Source organism: Schistocerca cancellata, chromosome 4, assembly GCF_023864275.1.
Source record: "Schistocerca cancellata isolate TAMUIC-IGC-003103 chromosome 4, iqSchCanc2.1, whole genome shotgun sequence".
Lineage (NCBI taxonomy): Eukaryota > Metazoa > Arthropoda > Insecta > Orthoptera > Acrididae > Schistocerca > Schistocerca cancellata.
The window spans coordinates 13,830,547-13,842,044 of NC_064629.1; the positions used below are offsets into that span (position 1 = coordinate 13,830,547).

General features: G+C 44.9%; 1 pseudogene; it reads left to right on the forward strand.

Annotated features, from left to right (window-relative positions):
• Nucleotides 1-9,889: 9,889 nt before the first annotated feature.
• LOC126185853 (5S ribosomal RNA) lies at nt 9,890-10,007 on the forward strand (annotated as a pseudogene).
• The last annotated feature ends 1,491 nt before the right edge of the window (nt 10,008-11,498 follow it).

An 11,498-nucleotide genomic window follows, 5' to 3' on the forward strand; every position in this document is an offset into this window, starting at 1 on the left:
TCTAGCTCTTCTAGCGCTGGGCCGATGTAATCTAGAAAGATGGAATAGAATGAGTATAATATAAAGCAAAAAATGTTTGTAGAAGAAGTTTGGTGATATAGAAATGAGAGGACGAAGGCAGATATATGAAACAAAAGAAACCTTTATAGAGAGCGAGTATAACAGACACACACACACACACACACACACACACACACCACGTGACAAGCGGATCTTCATATAGAGCTATCCAATACAGATGTAGCGCTCGTACACGGAGTTAAAGGGTAGAGATATCAGTACATTGAAAAAATGTACTTACCAGGTAATGGAACTTGTTCAGGACAAGGCTGATTGACGCCACCTGCTCGATCCTCAGACTCGAGGATAATGTCCACGAGTTTAGCTATACCAATGAGATATATAATTAATAACTGGAATATATGAGATATAAAGGAAAAATGATAATCAAAAATAAAAATTATTTACTTACTCGATAATGGTGAATCGTGAAGTCTAAGTTTCTTCACAGCAGCAGACTCCTGGCTGGCTCTTCATTTTAACAGCAACAAGGCAAACACACAAACGCACGATATGGAACGCAAGTGACAAGAGAGAAAGATGACTGGGGGGTGACTCATTATATAAGTGTGATGACGTAGTATCACATGATCTTAGGATGAAAGAATGGATGTTGAAAATTCTGTGGGGGTGGTGAATGAGTTCACTAGCGCCCCTAGTAGATGAAAGCTGAACTAGTCAGATGGTTCGAGGACATGGTGGAGGGCTGAGCATTTTATAATTTATAAAATTATAGACAAATAATTCATAGTATCAGTGAAGATCTTATTTAGATTAGAGAGAGGATGATAGTGAGATCATTATGTTTGTGTTAGGATGAATGATTTATTATTATTATTATTATTATTTAAAAGTATGTTATATAGGTGTAACTCGAGGTTGATGGTATTAAGAATGGCATTGAAGGAAATGTTTTTGGAGATGACTATTGTTAGCAATTTTTTTTATTGGCGAGTATTTTATGGTAGGGTCGAATATATTTTGCTTGAATAAAGGGGAGGTTAAGTATTTGTGGGACCATATACAATTTGAGTGAGTTGATAGGCATGTGAGTTGAGACGTCTGCTAGGAGCGTGTGATGGCTCCCGCATGTGCGCGTGATATTGACTTGTTTTTTTTAAATTTTATTTGAGTTGAGAGATCGTGTTAAATTTACTTGCGGAGGTACGAATCTTGACGGGAGCGACGGTTCACGCCTATGTGCGTGTTTTTGCGAAGATCTTGGATTAGGTAATTGGGGCATGTGGGGTGAATAATGAGAATCGGGTGATCAGTTAACTTAGTGAGAGCGTTCTTTGTCCTACAGAGCCACGTGGTCGATCGCGCGTTGTGACGTCAAGGAAGTTTCCAACTCGGTAGCAAACATTCCAGTTCGAGCGTATCAGTTCCTGTCTATCGGCGAGGGAACTCCAGAGTTTATGGGGCGAAAGCGTAGTTTTTGCTCCATCATCACACGTGCTGGTGGCGCTGTGGAGTCGCGGGCATGTGGCGTGGGGGTGGTTTGGACAAAGCAAGCGTGTCGGTTCCTGTCCGTCGCTGCTGGGAATTTGCGAACTTTAGGACCGATATAGCTTTTAGTGTGTCACGTGATAGAACTTTCCAAACATCTCGGGCGGTTGTGTGAGGTAGGTATCGGCAGATTCGTACCTGTTCAAAAAAATAAATTTGGAGTTGAACGTGTCCTCTGTCCAGCACGTGGTCGACAGGTTCCATCCTGTCCAGAGTTAAGTGCTCGCGGGGGTGTGAGGACGTTTGCATAGCCGGACTCTGAGGCGAGCGCGGCTGACCGTTTGTGGCGGGACTCTGGGACGCCGGTCGGCTCCTACGTATCTGGTGCGCCGGCCGGGGGCTGTGCGGGCCCGCCGACATGTGGGGCACGGAGCGGGCTCAGCCATGCGCGCGTACGTCAGCTGCGCTCTGGAGTTCGTTGTTTGAGCATCGCGAAGTCAGTTGGGACACACCTGCATGACCGTTATGCCTGAAATAAGGATTCATTTCCCCACCTGGTGACTTAGAGTAGTACAAGAGACGAGATTTTAATAATGTAGCGGTGGAAGCATAAGTGACCGCGAAAATTCAAACTTGGTGGACTTGGCCCAATTGGCTTTCTTGCCGCCATCTTAAATGACGTCACTGAGACATCCTCAGATGGCTGAGATACGAAGTAACACATGTGCATGATATAAATAATAATAAATGATAATGAATGTTAGTAAATGATAATCAATAATAATGAATAATAATAAAGACAAGTACGGTTTTGCATGCATTATCCTGTAAGAATTCAAACTTCCCGCCATTTTTTCTTCTGGAGGCTTAGGTTAGTGGACGTAGCCCAATTGGTCTTTTTTGCCGCCAAAATTCAAAATTCCTGCCATTTTTTCTGGAGGTTAGGTTAGTGAACCTCGCACAATTGGCCTATTTTCCCGCCAAAATCCGCCATCTTGGATGACGTCATGCTCTGTTGCCAAGTCTACATGCTGCCATCTTGGATGACGTCATCACCGCCATCTTGAATAAATTTGGCAACAATGGAGTGTGGGGTGACACGAACCTTGCCCTACTACTGTCGGGTACGGCTTTTCTGTCGTACATTCCCAGAGTGACGGACAGAATCGGCCGTATATTGTTGAAACACGGCGTAAAGACTATTTACAAACCGACAAAGAGGATCACAGATGTTTCAGGTCGGCAAAGCGAAAGAGGAATCCACTGCAACGTCGGTAAAATACCGGATACAATGCACATGCGGAAAAATTTATGTTGGAGTGACTGAGCGATCAACCAACACCAGGATCACAGAACACAAGCGACATTGCAGGTTGGGGCAGATGGACAAATCGGCCGCGGTAGAACACGCGCTGTACGAAGCAGACCACATAGTGAAATTCGCGGACACGAAAGTTCTGGCTGTAGAGAAAAGCTATCGCACCCGCTTGTTCAGAGAAGCTAGAGAAGTAATCAAACACGAGAACTACTTGAATAAGAAAGAAGAAAGCCTCAAGTTAAACGCATCATGGATTGCCGTCCTGCAGCGAACAACTCTTGCAGGTAGCAAGAGGAGAACCGCACCGGAAATAACCGCGGAGAAACCCTTGGACTTTGGCCCACCAGTTACATACGTTCTGCGGACGTGAGATCTGTTCCAGTCCACCACCAGTAGTGGAGGGTGAAACTTTAAGAATGCCAGCTATTCGTGGTGGCTAAACAACAGAAAAATCATCAGACGAACATCGGCCGAAGACCCCGAGGCAGTAGCCAACATGCAGTTTGTTATTCATTGCCGGCCGGTGTGGCCGTGTGGTTAAAGGCGCTTCAGTCTGGAGCCGCGTGACCGCTACGGTCGCAGGTTCGAATCCTGCCTCGGGCATGGATGTGTGTGATGTCCTTAGGTTAGTTAGGTTTAATTAGTTCTAAGTTCTAGGCGACTGATGACCTCAGAAGTTAAGTCGCATAGTGCTCAGAGCCATTTGAACCATTTTGTTATTCATTATTGTTCACTTATTAGGTATAATCTTGCAGTACATTATGGGCTTTTCTAGTTTATATCCAATTAACTGCCTCCCATGTACCTCATACTTTACCAGACGTATAAACTTATTCGATCTTTCTTTCTATTTTCTTTTTCTTTTCCTGTGCCAATCACTTCATCGCAGAGTAGCACTTGCAACCTACGTCCTCAGTTATATACTGGATGTTTCCAGTGCCATAAAAGATATTCCCTGATGTCCTACCTTCTGATTGTCTTGTTTTCTATGTATTCCTTTTGGTGTGTCGGCTACTGTGAGAGTCAGCATCGCGACAAACAATGTAGGAGAGAAGTTGCGATGGCCGGTGGCACTAACCCAAAATGATGTTTACATAACACTTGCAGACTAATAGCACATTTTTTATTTCTAAAAAGGAAGGAAACATAACCTGACTTCTTGTTATGAGGTGACGTGCTTCCTGTGCCTCCTGCATGCAATACTTTTGCACGCTATTACTACTCGCAGAACTCAGGCTAAGTACCGTCTTCCTATTACTCATACTGACGCTCTAGAAGTCTGCTACCGAACTGGGTCCGACCAGCGGTGGGCAGCTGGTTAAGTCAGCGATGACAGGGGGCGCTGAAGTTTGTCTTTCTGGAGGTATGGCGCTGCCTGCTCTTTCTATTGGCGCACGGGTCAGAGCCTTCTTGATGCCATATCGCGGCGTTACGCTGGTCGATGTGCCAGTCGATGCTTTAAAACTTTTCCACACTGATTCTGTGGAGAACCTCTGAATTCCTTACGCCGATCAGTCCTCCAAATTTTCAGCATTCTTCTGTAGAATCACATCTCAAGTGTTTCGACTTCCTTCTTTTCCGGTTTCCCACAGTCCCCGTTTCAATATCATACAATGCTGTTCTCCAAACGTACATTCACAGAAATTTCTTCCTCAAATTAAGGCCTATGTTTGATACTGGTAGACATTTCGTGGCCAGGAATGCCCTTTCGCCAGCCCTAGCCTGCTTTTTATGTCACCCTTGCTCCGTTGTCATGCGTTATGTTGTTGCCTAGGTTACAGAATTTCTTAACTTCATCTACTTCGTGAACACCAACGCTGATCTTAAGTTCCTCTTTGTTCTCATTTCTGCTAATTCTCTTTACTTTCCTATTTACTTTCGATTTACTCTTAATCAATATTTTGTAGTCTTTAGACTATTCAGTCCATTAAGTAGATCCTGTATTCCTTTCTTACGTTCACTGAGGACGGCAGCGTCATCAGTGAATCTTATCATTGATATTCTTTCACCATGAATTTTAATTCCATTCTAGAAATCTTCTCTTATTTCCGTTATTGTTTCTTCGATGTATAAATTGAACAGTAGCGGCGAAAGACTACATCCGTTACACCCTTTTTAATCCGAGGACTTCGTGCTTGGTCTTCCATTCTTGTTGTTCCCTGTTGGGCTTGTACATACTGTATATTACCCGTCTCTTTGCACCATCTGACAACGTCGAACGTTTTTTTCAGTTCGACAAATTCTATAACTTGTCTCGATTTTTCTTTAGTCATGCTTCTTTTATCTACCACAGCGACAGAACGGCCTCATTGGTGCCATTACCTTTCGTGAAGCCAACCTGATCGTCATCCAACACAACCTTTAGTTTCTTATCCTTTCTTCTGTATATTATTCCTATCAGGAACTTGGATGCATGAGTGGTTAAACAGATTGTGCAATAATTATCGCTCTTGTCCGCTCTTGCAGTCTTTGGTAATGCGTCGATGAAGTTTTCCCGACAGTCAGTCGGTATGTCGCCAGAAACATACATTATTCACACTAACGTGAATAGTCGTGTTGCTGCCGCTTCCTCCAATGGTTTCAGATATTCTTCAGATTTTCTAACCATTCTGCCCTATTCGATTTTAAGTCTTCCGAACTTCTAAATTCTGATTCTTTTGCTTGATCGCCTTTGTCTTCTACATCCACTCCTGTTTATTCTTCTGCCTAGTCATTAGACGAGTCTTCGCCCTCGTAGAAGCCCTCTATGTACTCTTTCCACCTATCCAGTCTCTGCTTTGCAAAGAAATTGTCATTGTACTCTTAATGTTACCACTCTTGCTTTTAATTTCAGAGAAGGTTGCTTTTAATTTCAGAGAAGGTTGTTTTGAATTTTCTGAATGCTGAGTCAGTCCTTCCGATCATGAGTCTTTTGCCTATTTCTTCACATTTAGCATGCAGCCATTTGGCTTTAGCTTCCCTGCGCTTCCTATTTATTTCATTCGTAAGTGATTTGTATTTCTGTATTCCTGAATCTCCTTCAACTTATTTTTATTTCCTTCATTCGTCGATCAAATTATGTATTTCTTCCGTTACCCATGGTTTCTTCGCAGTTACCTTCCAAGTATTTACGGTTTTCTCTCCATCGTCTGTGACTGCCCTTTTTAGAGATGTCCATTCCTCTTCAACTGAAATGCCTACTGAGCTATTCCTTATTCTTTATCGCAGTATCTAAAGCCTCAGAGAACTTCAAGCGCATTTCTTCGTTCTTCATTACTTCTGTGTCCCACCTTCCCGTGCACTGATTCTTCCTGGCTAGTCTTAAAGAATCAATTCGCAAAGAAGTGAGATACGGAAGTATTAAGGAATAAAGAGATACGCTTGAAGTTCTTAGCGACTATAGATACTGCTATAAGGAATATCACAGAAGGCAGTTCAGTTGAAGAGAAATGGACATCTCTAAAAAGGGCAATACTTCCTAATCAGCCTTTCTGGTTATTTTCTTGGCAATCACTCGTTTCTCGTTGTATAGTTCATACAATATATCTGTTTACTTCTATATTTATACACTCCTGGAAATGGAAAAAAGAACACATTGACACCGGTGTGTCAGACCCACCATACTTGCTCCGGACACTGCGAGAGGGCTGTACAAGCAATGATCACACGCACGGCACAGCGGACACACCAGGAACCGTTGGCCGTCGAATGGCGCTAGCTGCGCAGCATTTGTGCACCGCCGCCGTCAGTGTCAGCCAGTTTGCAGTGGCATACGGAGCTCCATCGCAGTCTTTAACACTGGTAGCATGCCGCAACAGCGTGGACGTGAACCGTATGTGCAGTTGACGGACTTTGAGCGAGGGCGTATAGTGGGCATGCGGGAGGCCGGGTGGACGTACCGCCGAATTGCTCAACACGTGGGGCGTGAGGTCTCCACAGTACATCGATGTTGTCGCCAGTGGTCGGTGGAAGGTGCACGTGCCCGTCGACCTGGGACCGGACCGCAGCGACGCACGGATGCACGCCAAGACCGTAGGATCCTACGCAGTGCCGTAGGGGACCGCACCGCCACTTCCCAGCAAATTAGGGACACTGTTGCTCCTGGGGTATCGGCGAGGACCATTCGCAACCGTCTCCATGAAGCTGGGCTACGGTCCCGCACACCGTTAGGCCGTCTTCCGCTCACGCCCCAACATCGTGCAGCCCGCCTCCAGTGGTGTCGCGACAGGCGTGAATGGAGGGACGAATGGAGACGTGTCGTCTTCAGCGATGAGAGTCGCTTCTGCCTTGGTGCCAATGATGGTCGTATGCGTGTTTGGCGCCGTGCAGGTGAGCGCCACAATCAGGACTGCATACGACCGAGGCACACAGGGCCAACACCCGGCATCATGGTGTGGGGAGCGATCTCCTACACTGGCCGTACACCACTGGTGATCGTCGAGGGGACACTGAATAGTGCACGGTACATCCAAACCGTCATCGAACCCATCGTTCTACCATTCCTAGACCGGCAAGGGAACTTGCTGTTCCAACAGGACAATGCACGTCCGCATGTATCCCGTGCCACCCAACGTGCTCTAGAAGGTGTAAGTCAACTACCCTGGCCAGCAAGATCTCCGGATCTGTCCCCCATTGAGCATGTTTGGGACTGGATGAAGCGTCGTCTCACGCGGTCTGCACGTCCAGCACGAACGCTGGTCCAACTGAAGCGCCAGGTGGAAATGGCATGGCAAGCCGTTCCACAGGACTACATCCAGCATCTCTACGATCGTCTCCATGGGAGAATAGCAGCCTGCATTGCTGCGAAAGGTGGATTTACACTGTACTAGTGCCGACATTGTACATGCTCTGTTGCCTGTGTCTATGTGCCTGTGGTTCTGTCAGTGTGATCATGTGATGTATCTGACCCCAGGAATGTGTCAATAAAGTTTCCCCTTCCTGGGACAATGAATTCACGGTGTTCTTATTTCAATTTCCAGGAGTGTATCTTGTATACCTTCCGCTTTTGTACTAGTACTTGTTTCAATTCTGCATTCGATATTCTCATACTCTCTTTATTTCTCCTCTTCCTCGTCTTTCCTTAAACTTCATTTGCAGTAGTATAGACTGCCTTATTATATTTTATTATTGTTTACTTACATCTCCATTCGCGTTAGTTACTTCGTAAGTCGATATTAATAAAGAATTCTTAAGATTTATTCTTGCAGGAGATTTCCCTTATATACTTATTTATTTTCTCATTTGTATTTTGGATTACTTTTCACCCAAATTGCGATTATTCTACTTTTCAAAGTTACGAGATAATGATCCAATGCGCATTGAAAGAAAAGAATGCAATGGCTGAGAGGACTGTGTTCAGTGATACTAGGCATATCAAGTGCCTTCTGATGGGTTTTAGTGTTAGTGATTCATTCGTCACGGTCATCAGTGATCAGATGGCGCTTGGATAATATGTCCGGGCACCCTCTGTTTTGACCCTGTAAGCAATAACTGTCTGAGATTAGAGGTGAATCAGTGTGCGCAGCAATCACTCGGGAGTACAACCATACCCTGAAGACGACTACATACTCCTGTTAAAAGACATCAAACATTTGAACAGGATTGCATTATGGGCCTCCAGGAAACTGTATGGACGTATCAACGAGTTGCTGCACATGTTGGGCACAACGTATTAGTGGTGTGTCACTACTTTCAGTAATCTTTTGCAGGATATTCCCACACCCATAGTCCAGGTTCTGGGCGACCACTTAGTACAGAAGCATACCAAGATCGACACATTATGACTGCAGCGGTGGCCGAACAAACATCATACAAGGAAGAACTCTAGGCATATTTGCGTCTGATGTGTCTACAAAGACCATTGGGACCCGTCTGCTTGCAGCTGGTCTAAGATCACGTATGCCGCTGTCCAGGATACCAATGACATTACGACACCACCAAACACAGTTACTCTGTTGGCGTGAAAGAGGTGACTGAAGACCTGAATGGCGCTCTGTTGTCTTCAGTGATGATCGTAGGTTCCGTCTTCGTGCGAGTGGTGGAGATAAACATGAACGACGTAAATCTGGTGAGCTGTTGATTCCAGAGTGCATTCGCCCACAACCCACAGGCCTCACCTTAGGACCATCAGTTGAAACTCGCTGTCACATTTGACGTATCTGCAAGGTAAAGTAACCAGTCCACGCTACATTGCTATACCCTCGATACTGCCATTTCTTTGAGAAGAAGGTGAGGTGCTTTTTCGACAGGATAATGCAGGCCCACATGCAACTGCTGATACGCATTTTGCTTTTCATAGTGTACAACAACTGCTCTGGCCAGAAAGATAACCAGATGTCTCACCAAATACACGCATTTAGGAAAATTTGAAGGGGAACTTACGCGTTCTCCAAAGCCTGCTAGATCCATTGCCGAATTGAAACAAAAGTTGCAAGATACCCGGTACAATCTATCACAGGATGCCATTCGGCAGTCTGATGACTGCTTGCGTTGCCGCTAATGGGGGTACATTATTAATTACGTAGCAGTCAATAATAAGTTGAGTCCCATTTTACAGGATGTTACAGTACACAGACGAAGTGACGTACACCGCCGGAAAGAAATGCAACATCTTCAAGTGCGAGGTCATTTTATTGACAGGTGACGAGGCAGGTAGTTCATCGTTGCAAGGGTGTATGATAAATTCCGTCCAACTTGGCAACCCCCTCCCAGAGATCCGAATGGGGAACTAGTCCGGAATCTTTTGTCAATGGACAGTTCATCATGACACGTTACTAATACAGGCCACATGTCCTGTGGATACACAGTTAGCCTAAGTTAGATTAAGTAATGTGTAAGCCTAGGGACCAATGACCTCAGCAGTTTGGTCCCATATAAGTTACCACAAATTTCCAATTTCTTTATAAGTCCCCCATTGAGATAACGAAGGTGAAGAGATAGAAAAAGTACATGAGGATATTGAACCGGTAACAGTACAGAAAGGAGGGTGAAAATGTAATAAGCATGGGAGATTGGAATGCGGTTGTAGGGGAAGGACCAGAAGAAAGGGTTACGGGAGAATATGGGCTTGGTAATATGAATAAGGGCAACGGCCTTGCCGCAGTGGATACAACGGTTCCCGTCAGATCACCGAAGTTAAGCACTGTCGGGCGTGGCCGGCACTTGGATGGGTGACCATCCGGCCCGCCATGCGCTGTTGCCATTTTTCGGGGTGCACTCAGCCTCGTGATGCCACTTGAGGAGCTACTCGACCGAATAGTAGCGGCTCCGGTCAAAGAAAACCATCATAACGACTGGGAGAGCGGTGTGCTGACCACATGCCCCTCCTATCCGCATCCTCAGCTTAGGATGACACGGCAGTCGGATAGTCCCGATGGGCCACTTGTGGCCTGACGACGGAGTGCACAATATGAATGAGAGAGGAGAAAGACTAATTGACTTCTGCAATAAATTTCAATTAGTAATAGCGAATACACTGTTCAAGAACCACAATAGCAGGGGGTATACTTGAAAAAGGCAGAGAGATACGGGAAGATTTGAGTTAGATTACTACAGGGTCAGGTAGAGATTCCGAAATTAGACACTGGATTGTAACGCGTACCCAGGACCAAATACTTTTACTGAAGATACAGAGTAGACTATAGTTTAAGAGACTAATCAGGAAGAAACAATGAGAAAAGAAGTGGGATACGGAAGTTTTAAGATATAAAGAAATACGCTTGACGTTCTCTGTGGCTATAAGGACTGCGATAACGAATAAGTAATAGCTCAGTAGGGAGTTCGTTTGCAAGAGGAATGGACATCTCTAACAAGGGCAATCACAGGAGTTGAAAAGAAAAACATAGGTACAAAGACGGTAACTGCGAAGCAACCATGGGTAATATCATTTGACCGACGAAAGGTCGAAGTAGCAGACAAGAAAATTCAGGAATACAGAAATACAAGTCACTTAGGAATTAAATAAAGAGGAAGTGCAGAGATGCTAAGGCTACATGGCTTCATGAAAAATGTGAAATAATCGAGAAAGAAATAATTGTTGAAAGGACTCACTTAGAATACAGAAAAGTCACAACAACTTTCGGTGAAATTGAAATAAATGCTGGTAACATTAAGAGTGCAATGGGAATTCCACTGTTAAATGCAGAAGAGAGATCGGATAGATGGAAAGAGTACATTGGAGGCCTCTATGAGGAAGACGACGTGGTACAACAAGATACAGGAGACGAAATAGAAGAGATAGGGGATTCTGTATTAGAATGAGAATTTAAAAGAGATTTGGAAGACTTAAGGTCGAATAAGGCAGAAGGGATGCATAACATTCCATTGGAATTACTAAAATCATTTGGAGAAGTGGCAAAATGGTTCAAAGGGCTCTGAGCAATATGGGACTTAACATCTGTGGTCATCAGTCCCCAAGAACTTAGAATTACCTAAACCTAACTAACCTAAGGACATCACACACATCCATTCCCGAGGCAGGATTCGTACCTGCGACCGTAGCGGTCGCGAGGTTCCTAACTGAAGCGCGTAGAACCGGTCGGCCACTGCGGCCGACGGGAAGTGGCAACAAAACGATTATTCACAATGGTGTGCAGAATGAATTAGACAGGTAACATACCATCAGAGGAGCGAACAAGCGCGAGAATTATAGCACAATCAGCATAAGAGGTCATGCATCGAAGTTACGGACAAG